At 43.3% G+C, this 13,477-nt stretch overlaps 1 pseudogene; it reads right to left on the bottom strand.

The window, feature by feature from the left end:
* Positions 1–1,982: 1,982 nt before the first annotated feature.
* LOC120930770 lies at positions 1,983–4,389 on the bottom strand (annotated as a pseudogene).
* Between the last annotated feature and the right edge of the window lie 9,088 nt (positions 4,390–13,477).

The raw sequence follows: 13,477 nt of genomic DNA, 5'->3' as shown, positions 1-13,477 counted from the left end.
TGTCACATTTAGGTCAGGGAAGATGGAAAAGGACCTGGGCGAACTCTGAGGTTGGTAGACACATGACCATTTACATCAGCCTGCCTATAGACGCAATTGAAAGAAGTGTCTCAGGCTGTTTTTTTTTTTTTTTAGTCCCATCAACTCACCAGGCTAGACCACCAGGAATTTCCCAAATCATTCTGCACAATTTTTGCAGTTTTTTGAGCCCATGTTGGGTTTCCATAAATTAACCACTTCCGGACCGCCACACACCGATATAGGTCGGCACTTTGAAGAAGGATATATTTGTTATGGCAGCAGCTATCTGCCAAAGCCCAGGTATCCTCTTCTTCAGCAGATGGCCCGGTTCTGATAATAGTGGTCTCTGCGGTGGATTCGCAGCAAGATTACTTTTATTGACGGCGGGAGAGGCCACCTCCCTGCCTCTCTCCCTCTCTCCCATGCCCTCACTCCCTTGCCTAAGCCGGAGCCATTGGCAGCGGCTTACCGGAGCCGTCGGCAGTGGCTTACCCGAGCCGTCGGCAGCGGCAGAGGCAATCAGGTCCGCTCTCGTGCTTGGTATGTAGATGAGTGGGGGGGGGGGGAAAGATGACCCCCACCCATATCCATACCATTGCAGGGTGGAAGCGGCGTCAAAACGTCACTTCTGCCCATAGCTCTTAAAGAGCCATTTTTTATTGCATTTTAGTGTAACTATGAGATCTGAAGTCTTTTTGACCCAAGATCTCAAATTTAAGAGGTCTTATCAGGCTTGTTACTATTATAAGGGATGTTTACATTCCTTGTAATAGGAATAAAAGTGACACAATTTTTTATTTTTAATAGAACAGTGCAAAAATAAAAAAGAAAAGGTAAAATAAATAAGAAAGATAATTTTTTTAAACGCGCCCCGTCCCGCCAAGCTCGCGTGCAGAAGCGAACGCATACGTAAGCAGTGCCCGCATATGAAAATGGTGTTCAAATGACACATGTGAGGTATCGCCGCAATCGGTAGAGAGAGCAATAATTCTAGCCCTAGACCTCCTCTGTTAGGCCGGGTACTCACGACCAAACATGTATGGTGAAAGCGGTCCGTCGGACCGTTTTCACCATACATGTCTGCCAGAGGGCTTCTGTACGATGGTTGTACACACCATCGTACAGAAGTCCGCGCGTAAACAATACGCGGGGCGTGTCCGCGGTGTCGCCGCGTCGATGACGCGGTGTCGCCGCGACAATGACGCGGCGACGTGGGCGGCCCGCCTTTAAAATGCTTCCACGCATGCGTCGAAGTCATTCGACGCATGCGAGGGACGGCGGGCGCCTGGACATGTACGGTAGGTCTGTACTGACGACCGTACATGTCCGAGCGGGCAGAATTCCAGCGGACTGTTTTAAAACAAGTCCAGGAATATTTGTCTGCTGGGAAAAGGCCCGGCGGGCAAATGTTTGCTGGAATTCGGCCCGCTCGCGCCCACACACGACCAAACATGTCTGCTGAAACTGGCCTGCGGACCAGTTTCAGCAGACATGTTTGGTCGTGAGTACGGGGCCTTACTCAAAACATGTAACCTGTAGAATTTTTTAAACATCGCCTATGAAGATTTTTAAGGGTAAAAGTTTGTCGCCATTCCACGAGCGGGCACAATTTTGAAGCATGACATGTTGGATATCAATTTACTCCGCGCAACATTATTATTATGAAAATTGGGATAACTTTACTGTTGTCTTATTTTTTTATTCAAAAAAGTATATTATTTAAAAAAAAGTGCACTTGTAAGACCGCTGCGCAAATACGGTGTGACAGAAAGTATTGCAACGACCGCTAATTTTATTTTCTGGGGTGTTAGAATTTTTTTTATAATATTTGGGGGTTCTAAGTAATTTTCTAGCAAAACACAGTTTTTAACTTGTAAACAACAAATCTCAGAAAGAGGCTCGGTCCTTTAGTAGTTCCAAATTTCACAGTTTACTGAATTTGTAAAAAGTTCAGCAGAACTCTAAATGATCGGACTTTTCAGAGGTTCACATATCTCTAGTGATACTGTATATAGTATATTTTGTTTCTGGGATCCTGATGCTGGCGTCTTTTGGCACAGCAAGAGTTGGTCTTTGGTGCAATGGATTGTAAAGCAGGTGAGGTGTGATCGTTCAGAGGCTGAGCGTGATGTTATGACGTCACACCCAGCCTCTTGTATGGAGACAAGATGTTAGGTTTATATTAGGTAGGAAAGAGTGAATCGGCTGGTGCAAGAGAAGAGATTAATGCATTGCATATATACAGTAGATGACCGCGATATTGTGTCAATCTCGCTCCCTTTCTCGGCAAGATTGACCACCTACGAGCCCCGTTGCGGAAGCCAGCACCAAGCCGCCCTGATGCAATGGGAATAAGCCATCATAAAAGCGATGGGGATCCGACCTGGATTCCCGCCAATTCTAGCCACGGTGTTTGGTATGAATCATGAGGGGGAACTCCACGCCAAATTTTAAATGAAAAAACGGCATGGGAGAACCCCCTACGCTGAAAAAAACGCCCCCCCTGCCCAAGAGCACCCAACCCCCCCATGTTGAGGACATGCGGCCTGGTACGGCTCAGGAGGGGGGGGCACGCTCGCTCGTCCCCACTCCTTTCCTGACCAGCCGGGCAGCATGCTTGGATATGGGTCTGGTATGGATTGTGGGGGGACCCCCACGCCGTTTTTTCGGCGTAGGGGGTTCTCCTAACAATCCATACCAGACCTAAGGGCCTGGTATGCCCCTGGGGGGAACCCATGCCGGTTTTTCATTTAAAATTTGGCGTGGAGTTCCCCCTCATGATTCATACTAAATGCCGCGGCTAGAATTGACGGGAATCCAGGTCGGTGGAATGTGCTTTTTCTATTCCAGCGAGTGCGAGATGTCGGCACCATGTTGCCGAGAATCATCGCGATGCCGTCGTGCCGGAAACACATTCTCGGTGACAGGTACTGTAGTTCCAAAATTCTCTCTACCAAAACTTAAAAAAACAAAACAAAGGAGCGACATGGCAATAATATTCTCATTCCCTCTCTATGGCTTGGAATTCTCACTAAAATGTGTTATTAAATAGAAAATGAAAAATAATAACACTAAAGTTTTCCTAAAGCTTATTTTATTTCTTAGTTTTAATTTTTTAGCAGTCGTGTTGGGGAGATTTCCTTTATTTCCTGTCACAGAGCCAGGAGAAAGTGATGGTAAATCCTTTCCTAGACAGTCAATCATCATTTAAACAGGTATCTCTACTAGAAGACTTCCCCTAAAATCCTATTTCAGTGACAACCATAACATTTTGGATTCCCAATCAATTTCTGTTGTAGTGACGTTGGTTTCCAGAACACACAGGGTTATTCTCCCACATGGCAACAATGAAAACCTGGCATGGTTTCTAACCCTTTACCATTCCAGATTTTTTTTAAATAATATTTTAACCCTAAACATTTATAAAATTTGAAATACATGTAAAAAATTATGTATTGCTTGCATGATGGCCTTTTTCACCTCTTGGTTCCTCAAACTGTAGATAAGAGGGTTCAACATTGGGGTCATTACTGAATAAATTACAGAGGCCACTTTTTCTTGATTTTCTAGGACACTGGAAGGTGAACGCAAATAAGTAATGAAAACGGACACAAAGAAGACGCCGGTGCAAATGAGATGGGAAGAGCAAGTGCTGAAAGCTTTCTGTCGTCCTTCAGAAGACTTTATACGTATTATGATGGTAAAGATAAAAACATAAGAGACCAGGATCGTTGACAGTGAATAAAGACAATAAGAACCAACAGAGAGAATAGTTAACATGTTGCAAAGAAGTGTTTTGGATCAAGACAAGCGGAGTATGGGAGGGATGTCACAGTAGAAGTGGTCTATAAGAGTCAAACCACAGAACTGGAGATTGAACATGCAGCTGGTCAGCACAACTGACTGAAAGAAGCCCATGGAGAATGAGATACCAACAAGAGAGAAACATTTGCTTTTGGTCATGATGGACGCATAGTGAAGAGGGTGGCAGATAGCAGCATAGCGGTCATACGACATACTGGAGAGTAGAAGGACCTCGGTTCCTGCTAGGCCAGCAAAAAAGAAAAATTGGATGGCACAACCATTAAATGATATGGTCTTCCTGATGGATGGAAGGTCAGACAACATTTTAGGAGTGACAGCTGTAGAGTAGAAGAGGTCAACTGCTGAGAGGAAACTCAAGAAGTAATACATTGGAGTGTGAAGGTTGGAGGCAACAAGGACAAGAATAATTATGCCAATGTTTCCGATTATGGTCACAAGGTACACCATCAAGAAAAAAGCAAAGAGAAACGGGATGAGTTTATTATTATCGGTTAGTCCGGAAAATACAAACACTGTCACCTGTGTGTTGTTTTCCATAGCCATTGAGCTGAGCTAAGCTGATGTATGTTTTTTTTGTTTTATTTAGGAAACCTATGCCAAGAGAAATACGTAGGCTGGCATAGCTAATCTCAATAGACTCTCAAAGAATAACCATCTAGCTGACTGTAGCTTTGTTGCCTTCTCAGTCAGTAGAAAGAAGTAACAATCTCTGGTCAGTATACTTGTTCCATGCCAGGATGTATTGAAGACATTGGATCCTCATGATAATCAGGTAACTGTAATTTTCAGAAGAAAAGGAGAACAACACTAGCCATCTTATTTCTCCCTGTAAAGGTTTGCTTTCTGTATATTTTTAGCAGTGCAGCTATTTTTCTAGCGGTTGCCTTAGCATTTTGAGCTTAGGGTACAAAACAAAGCCTATTGGGCATACCCAAATAGAAATACAGAAAAAAAAAGCCACACAAACAAAACTAAACACTAAACACAAAACACAAACAAAAATCAAAGCAACAAAAACAAAGACAAAACTATCCACGTGTCAACCAAAATGGTGGATTTGGATAAAGCTCAATGGTTTCTTAATATTTAACTTCATATTTAACAATATTTAAATCATATTTCAAGATACAGAGAAGTGGAATGAGTTCAGTACAGTTTTAATTTCACAGTGAAAAAAATCCATCTCCTCTTCTTCCAGACCCTAGCATTATTTATACTACATTTAAAATATACGTCCATTGTTTGCACATCCCCCTAGCTGTTGCGGGGGAACCTCTGGCAGTGTTCTTGCTCTGTTTCTACCTGGGTCACTAATATTCTCCTGACAAAGCGGTTCACAGGCCATAAAACTAGTTGGGATATGTTATATGTTAACGTTTAAATCAATATGCTCTTTAAATATAATGGCCCGGATTCACAAAGCACTTGCGCCGACGTATCTCGAGATACGCCGCGTAAGTTCAAATATGCGCCGTCGTATCTGTGCGCCTGACTCAGAAACTAAGATACACCTGAAAATAGGCTTCATCCGACGTAACTTGCCTACGCCGGGATAGAGTGGGTGCATATTTACGCTGGTCGTATTTGGCGCTCCCATTGATTTTCTATTCACATATGCAAATGAGGGAGATACGCCGATTCACGAACGTACGTACGTTCGACGCAGTGCACGTAAAGTCATACGTCCGGTGCAAAGTTATGCCCCATAAAGGAGGTATAACTCAGCAGCATCCATGCAAAGGGAACACAAGCCGACATATTTTACGTAGTTTACGTAGGACGTGAATATGACTAGGCGTAGGTTACGTTCACGCCTTAGGCAGTGATCCGGCGTATCTTAGGGAGTAGTTCCGACGTGATTCTGAGCATGCGCACTGGGATGCACCCACGGGACGTTGCATGCGCCGTTCTTTATATGTATCTGTCTGTCGCTCGGCCTATCATTTGCTTGGGGTCACGCCTCATTTGCATGGATCACGCCCACTTACACATACGCCGGCTTATGCCTAGGAAACCCAGCGCAGTTTTGGCAGCACTGGCTTTGTGAATCCAGTGCTTGCCTCTCTGTGCTGCGTCGGCGTAGCGTAAAGGAGATACGCTACAGCGGCATAAATATGCGCCGCTGTATGTGAATCCGGGCCATTATCTTCATGTTTGAGTCAATTTGTCAAAAAAAATGGTGGTTAAACTAGAATAGTTGGTGGGGTAATGAAGAGGAGAGGGCTATGAAATGATGTATGATATGTAAAATAATTAAACTAATGTGGCGCCACTTCTTGACACAGGTCCAGGATAGTTTAAAGTAGATTTCATAACCCTTTGGGAGCCATTTACAACTCCATGTATCCTTTGTGATGTAGCACCCCCCAAGTTGGGTTGCTAGGAAGCTAGGCTAATTTTGTGCTTTTTGGCTCCTCGGTAATCAGTGGAGGTGTTGCTGATTGCTTTTGGCTGCTCTGGGTCTCACAGACTGTGGGTTTTAATGCTCTTCCCTGTAATTCAGAGGTTTTTGGAACATAGAGGGTTGGGCATGGCAAATCTCAGCCTGAATATTCATTGTGCTGCAGCCAATCACTGGTGAGATGTGCCCAGAAGGTGGCTGAAGAGGCATATTCACAGGCTGGGATTTAGAGCAGCAGGGTTCCTGCTTTATCTCCCTGTTGGAAGGAATACACCCACCTTCAGCAACTATCCTGGTTCCAGCAGCCATTCAGCTGTGCAGATCTGGGGTACCTTTCTCTTGGCATACCTTCTGGAGCTGATCAAGGGATTCCTCACCTGGGGACCTGGTCTGGAGAGCTCACTAAAGAGTGTGCATAGAATACTGAAAGGAGGCATACAGTGGTCCTGAGGCATTGTGAGTACTGACCTAAGCCCAGTGTTTTTAGTGACTGTGTGCTGTATTCCACTGGGTGAGCGAGTATACAGAACTCTGGCCTGGGTTTTAGTAACACTTTATGTATTTGAGCCTGCATAAGAAAAACTATTAACAAAGAATGGACAAGATGAGATGTCCTAATACAAGCACTTAGGAAATTTGGAGAATCCCAAACTTTATTCAAAAATAAACATTTGAAAAAGACCAGCCCTAGACTGATTATTAAACCAGAAAGACTGAAATTTTGCTGTGTGCCTGTCTGCCTCACATCTGCTTTGAGACGAACCTGCTAATCTACAGTGGCCCCTCCAGGAGTAGAACTATAGTCCTTTATAGGACCCAAGATCACCAGCAAGCCACTTCATAATATTTATTGGTCTGTTCAAAACAGGCAAACACATATGGCTCTCTTCGGCAAAAGCAAAGGAAACAATTCACATGCCTGGTAAAAAGAAAACCATACAATAGGGCTCACCACCAGTCTCTTGGTCCCATACTGGGGTTTAGGGTTCCCACTTGTTTTTGGGTATAAGACAAGCCACAGGAGTCCAGAAAAAACAGAGTCTCATGCCGCGTACACGCGATCGGTTAAACCGCTGAGAATGGTCTGATGGACCGTTTTCATCGGTCAAAACCGATCGTGTGTGGACGCCATTGGCTATTTAACCATCGGTTAAAAAAAAGCCAACTTGTTTTAAATTTAACCGATGGGAAAAACGTTAGTAGCCACAACCATCGGTTAAAAATCTACGCATGCTCAGAATCAAGTCGACGCATGCTTAAAAGCATTGAACTTCGTTTTTTTCAGCGCGTCATTGTGTTTTACGTCACTGCGTTCTGACACGATCGGTTAACCGTTGAAAACAGTCCATCGGTCCGTTCTCATCGGATGGACTGATCGTGTGTACGCGGCATACGTTTTCCAGAGAGTCCACTCTTGTTCACAGCTGTGATCAACTCCACACTACCTCACAAACCTCTGCTGCTTCCTTCCTGCTACTTTATAAGCCTCCCTCGCCCATGGCTTAACCCCAGTCAGTCTCTATAGTCAGGGTTTGGAGGTTCTTGCCTCCCAAAACTCTTCAGACCTCTACAATTCTGAAACATAAGCCGGTTCCCATACCTTGTAATATAAATACGGTATGGAAGGTCTTTATGTAGAGATCTCTAAACAAACATATAAATAATTGCTTTAAGGTAAATACTTCAGATATAACACAAAATATGTGCTCACTAAATACACTGCACTTTCCCATTAATAACATTTCTGAAAATAATGCAGCGGGTAAGAAAAATTATGCATTATGATGGGAATTCTCCAAATTTTTCTTCAGAACTGAACAATAAAACCTGTCATTTCCTAACCTCTCCTGTATTGAAACCCATCTGATGTTAGAGATCTGTTCAAAGGAATCCAGAATATTTTTATAATATATCACTTTGGCTTGGGAGCAATTCTCATCCATCCCAGAGCATATAATTAATGATTTCTATTGAGAAACAAGGTTGATACTAACTGGTTTCTTAAGGAATAATTTAATGTGCCACAAAGGAATACATTCTTTATTTTGTGTTGTATTATGAAATTATCATTACAGTGTATTTTAAAGATTTGCTAAGAGAACCCCCTGACCTTTTCATAGACTGTGATGGGAGTCGCTTTGGGTAGGGGTCCATGGCCTTTTTATAGAAACATAGAAGACGAGTGACAAAAACAGACCAAATCGTCCATCAAATCTTTTTTGTTTTATCCTTTTTGTCTAAGTATAGACTGTGATGTGAGTCGCTTTGGGTAAGGGGCCTGTGACCTTTTCATAGAAACATAGACGACGAGTGACAAAAAAAGACCAAATTGTCCATCAAATCTTTTTTGTTTTATCCTTTTTGTCTAAATATAGACTGTGATGGGAGTCGCATTGGGTAGGGGGCCCGTGACCCTTTCATAGAAACATAGAAGATGAGTGACAAAAAAATACCAAATTGTCCATCAAATCTTTTTTGTTTTATCCTTTTTGTCTAAGTATAGACTGTGATGGGAGTTGCTTTGGGTAGGGGGCCCGTGACCCTTTCATAGAAACATAGAAGATGAGTGACAAAAAAAGACCAAATCGTCCATCAAATCTTTTTTGTTTTATCCTTTTTGTCTTAGTATAGACTGTGATGGGAGTCGCTTTGGGTAGGGGGCCCGTGACCCTTTCATAGAAACATAGAAGACGAGTAACAAAAAAAGACCAAATTGTCCATCAAATCTTTTTTGTTTTATCCTTTTTGTCTAAGTATAGACTGTGATGGGAGTTGCTTTGGGTAGGGGTCCATGGCCTTTTTATAGAAACATAGAAGACGAGTGACAAAAAAAGACCAAATTGTCCATCAAATCGTTTTTGTTTTATCCTTTTTGTCTAAGTATAGACTGTGATGGGAGTCACTTTGGGGGGCCCATGACCTTTTCATAGAAACATAGAAGATGAGTGACAAAAAAAAATGTTCCTCAATTTTTTTTTGTTTTATCCTTTTTGTCAAAGTATAGACTGTGATGGGAGTAACTTTGGGTAGGAGGCTTGTGACCCTTTCATAGAAACATAGAAGACGAGTGACAAAAAAAGACCAAATTGTCCATCAAATCTTTTTTGTTTTATCCTTTTTGTTTTATCCTTTTTGTCTAAGTATAGACTGTGATGGGAGTAACTTTGGGTAGGGGGCCCATGACCTTTTCATAGAAACATAGAAGATAAGTGACAAAAAAAATTGTTCATCAATTCTGTTTTGTTTTATCCTTTTTGTCTAAGTATAGACTGTAATGGGAGTTGCTTTGGGTAGGGGGTCCCGTGACCTTTTCATAGAAACATAGAGGATGAGTGACAAAAAAATACCAAATTGTCCATCAAATCTTTTTTGTTTTATCCTTTTTGTCTAAGTATAGACTGTGATGGGAGCCGCTTTGGGTAGGGGGGCCCATGAAACCCAGAAACCCATGGAGAGATTGAGAAACCATTGTTGCTGCTCCCCAGGCCCCTCTTATATATAAGTTACGTTGTGTCTATTAGGGGAACAGGGTGACAAAGAAATAGATGGACAGTTACTAATGGACATTGCGAATGTGGTTTAGATTACCTCAGATGGGACAGTAATATTTCTCTGCAATATCACCCTGGAAATATGCAAATATTATTCCTGGTTTATTTTATTCTGAACTATACATGTTAATTCAAAGAGCTGATCAAATTGGCCTCTCTACAATGTAGAAGCCAGAAAGTCTGTTACTGGCGGTCTCTTGCTTTTGTGTGAAGGTGTCCTGTGTTTATACTTATGATAATGTGTATTGTAGTTTGTGAGCTAGGAGATGACCTCTGAGTCACCTAGGCTGGTTAAATGACTAAAAACTGTGGGGATATTGCTGGCGCAAATGAAAATATATTAAATTATAATAGTGGGTGTGCTGCAATCAAGAAAGATGGCTCAAGACACCTGAATGGTGCCTGGTCCTGTAAGAAATATGTGTAGTAAGTGGATTGCGCTCCTCTTTTTTCTCTCACCACCTATTTCTAGGTACTAGATAGATAATTGATCATTAATACGTATCACCTCTGTTTAAAATAAATGTGCCAATATTCTTCTCAAATTTTTTTATAAAAGCACACAAGAAACTATAAAGCTTACATGGATCTGCCCATGCAGTTATGACATAGTGTTTACATATTACTTTGGTGCCCTTATTCAATATATAAAAGGTGGCTGCCCATCCAAGGCAAACAAGTGAAAAAATAAAAATAATATAATATAAACAAATGAAACAAACATATATATGTGGCAATTATGTAGAGGATTGCAAAATTGGTCCTCTATTTATTAAAATCCCAGTGTTCTGGTCAAATATTCATACAAGTGCTTCTCCCGTGAGTTTATAACACAGCGATAATGGCACCACTTCTGTGATATTCCCGTCACCGCTAGAAATGGCCACTCACCAGATCACAATCAATCAAATGCCTTTGGTTCATTCCCAGGATAACCAATCCTCTCACATGTCTGTTCACCAATTGCCAGATGCCTTGAATATGCCAATGGGGTCTCTGTCTCTCCTACAATGCCTCATAAAAAAGAGGAGTGCCCCTCATGGTGTAGTATGTAAAATGGAAGTACAGCAGCTTCCTGAGGATGCAATATTTATTGTGAAACGCGTAGAGGCTGCTGATACCCACAGAACCGTGCGATAATCGTGAGGTGGGCGCTGGGGGAACATGAAAGGAACGACTTTTACTTTGCATACATGGTTGGAGAAGCTTGGTGCCGGCATATGGGCACATCTAAATGTGAGTGCAATACCTGTTTGTTTTTAAATAGTCAATACATTTTTTACATACTACACCATGAGGGGCACTCCTCTTTTTTATGAGCCATTATAGGAGAGACAGAGACCCCATTGGCATATTCAAGGCATCTGGCAATTGGTGAACAGACGTGTGAGAGGATTGGTGTGGCTGTGTGTATGCAAGGCAGGCTTGAGCAGTATTCCGTCGAAAAAAAAAATCTATTTTTTTTCCGAAGGGAAAACCGCTCGTGTGTATGGGGCATTAGTGTTATTTTTGGCAGTTCAGATTTGCAAAAGGCTACTGGGAGAAAGGGACAAAAGCCTGTTGGTCCCTCAGGGCCCTTTCTGCTCTGTTCAATAAGGGATCTGTGAGCAGAAGCTTTTTTGGCTGTACTTCTTCTGTAGGTCACAGGAGTGCACTTAGTTCTGCACTCCTGATACTTTTTTTCAGCCAACAGTGGGCTAAAGTCTGCTGTTGGCTGACATCACTCAGTTGGTCCAGGTTCTGAGAAAAGATCCCAATCATATAGTCAGGATCCACCCAGATGCCTGGATTTTTAGCTGGCTGAGCCTCTCAGTGATCCATCGAGAGCCTGAGCCAGCCCCTCCCGCCTCCTCCACAGCCCAGTGCTCCAGTGAGTGCTGAAGGGACAAAGCAAAGAACAGGTGACTGACAGCCATGACTCTTTGCTCACAGCAGAGGTGGAGAACTTTGCAATCAGCAGTGTTTGACTGCTCAGTTCTCGCTGCAGAGTTGGCGAGGGACCGATGCAGCATCGGATGGATACTGCTTCCACCTAGGTGAGTATAAATGTTTTTTGTTTGTTTTAAAGCCCATACTTCTCGTTTAATGTAACTGCCATTGCCACAAGATCCCACCCTTCTATCTTAACAAACCTGGTACAATTTTTAAAAGAAGTGTCCCAGGCTGTTTATTGGTCCCATCAACTCATCAGGCCAGACCGTCCTGAGTTTCCCAAACCACCAAACCACCTGCACAAGTTTATAACATTTCTGCACACATTTTTTATCCTGTGCTGGCTTTCCTTTGTCTTTAACTACTTTAGACCTGGGCCACTGTAAAAAGACGGCCTCAAGGTGGCTCTATAAATCCGGGAGGCCGTCTGTTTACGGCCTCGGGTCCTCCGGCCACTGGGGGCGCGTGCACAACGGCGGCAGCATGCGCGCCCGGTGCGTCACCGCGATGCCGATGAGCGTGCCTGGTTGGCCCGCGATGTCCGCCAGGTACCTGCGATCGGCAGTTTTAGAGCAGGGACGTGGAGCTCTGTGTAAACGCAGAGCTCCATGTCCTGTCAGGGACACATTGGGACACAGCATCGGTCACCTCCCCCAGTCAGTCAGTCCCCCCCACAGTAAGAATCACTCCCAGGATCCACATTTAACCCCTTCCCTGCCAGTCACATTTATACAGTAATCAGTGCGTTTTTATAGCGCTGTTCGCTGTCCTAATGTGAATGGTCCCAGAAATGTGTCAAAAGTGTCCGATGTGTCCGCCATAATATCGCAGTACTGACAAAATTCGCAGATCGCCGTATTACTAGTAAAAAATAAAATAATAAAAAAAATGTCAGAATTCTATCCCCTGTTCTGTAGCCACTATGGCCCAGATTATCGTATCTGGGCGTAAAACTGCGGCGGCGTAACGTATGTCATTTACGTTACGCCGCCGCAAGTTTTACAGGCAAGTGCTTTATTCACAAAGAACTTGCCTGTAAAGTTGCGGCGGCGTAGAGTAAATCCCCCGGCGCAAGCCCGCCTAATTCAAATGAGCCGGGTAGGGGGCATGGATCATTTAAATTAGGCGCGTTCCCCCGCCGAACGTACTGCGCATGCGCCGTCCCTAAAATTTCCCGACGTGCATTGCGCTAAATGACGTCGCAAGGACGTCATTGGTTTTGACGTGAACGTAAATGACGTCCAGCCCCATTCACGGACGACTTACGCAAACAACGTAAATTTTTAAATTTCGACGCGGGAACGACGGCCATACTTAACATTGGTTGCCCCTCATATAGCAGGGGCAACTTTGCGCGTTGCAAATCTAACGTAAACATCGTAACTTCACTGCATCGACCGCGCGTACGTTTGGGAATTTGCGTATTTTGCTAATTTGCATACACGACGGGGAAAACGGCGGAGGCGACACCTAGCGGCGAAAACAAAAATTGCACTTAAGATCCGACAGCGTAAGAGCCTTACGCCTGTCGGATCTAATGGTTATCTATGCGTAACTGATTCTAAGAATCAGTCGCATAGATACGACGGCCCAGATTAGGACTTACGACGGCGTACATGGCGTTGCGCCGTCGTAATCCCTTTGAGAATCTGGGCCTATAACTTTTGCGCAAACCAATCACTTATTGCGATTTTTTTATTATTTTTATTTTTTTACCAAAAAATATGTAGAATACATATCGGCCTAA

This window comes from Rana temporaria, chromosome 3 (genome assembly GCF_905171775.1).
Source record: "Rana temporaria chromosome 3, aRanTem1.1, whole genome shotgun sequence".
NCBI classification, from domain to species: domain Eukaryota; kingdom Metazoa; phylum Chordata; class Amphibia; order Anura; family Ranidae; genus Rana; species Rana temporaria.
The sequence above is the reverse complement of the archived record's forward strand: the minus strand, read 5'-3'. Positions and strand labels throughout refer to the sequence as shown.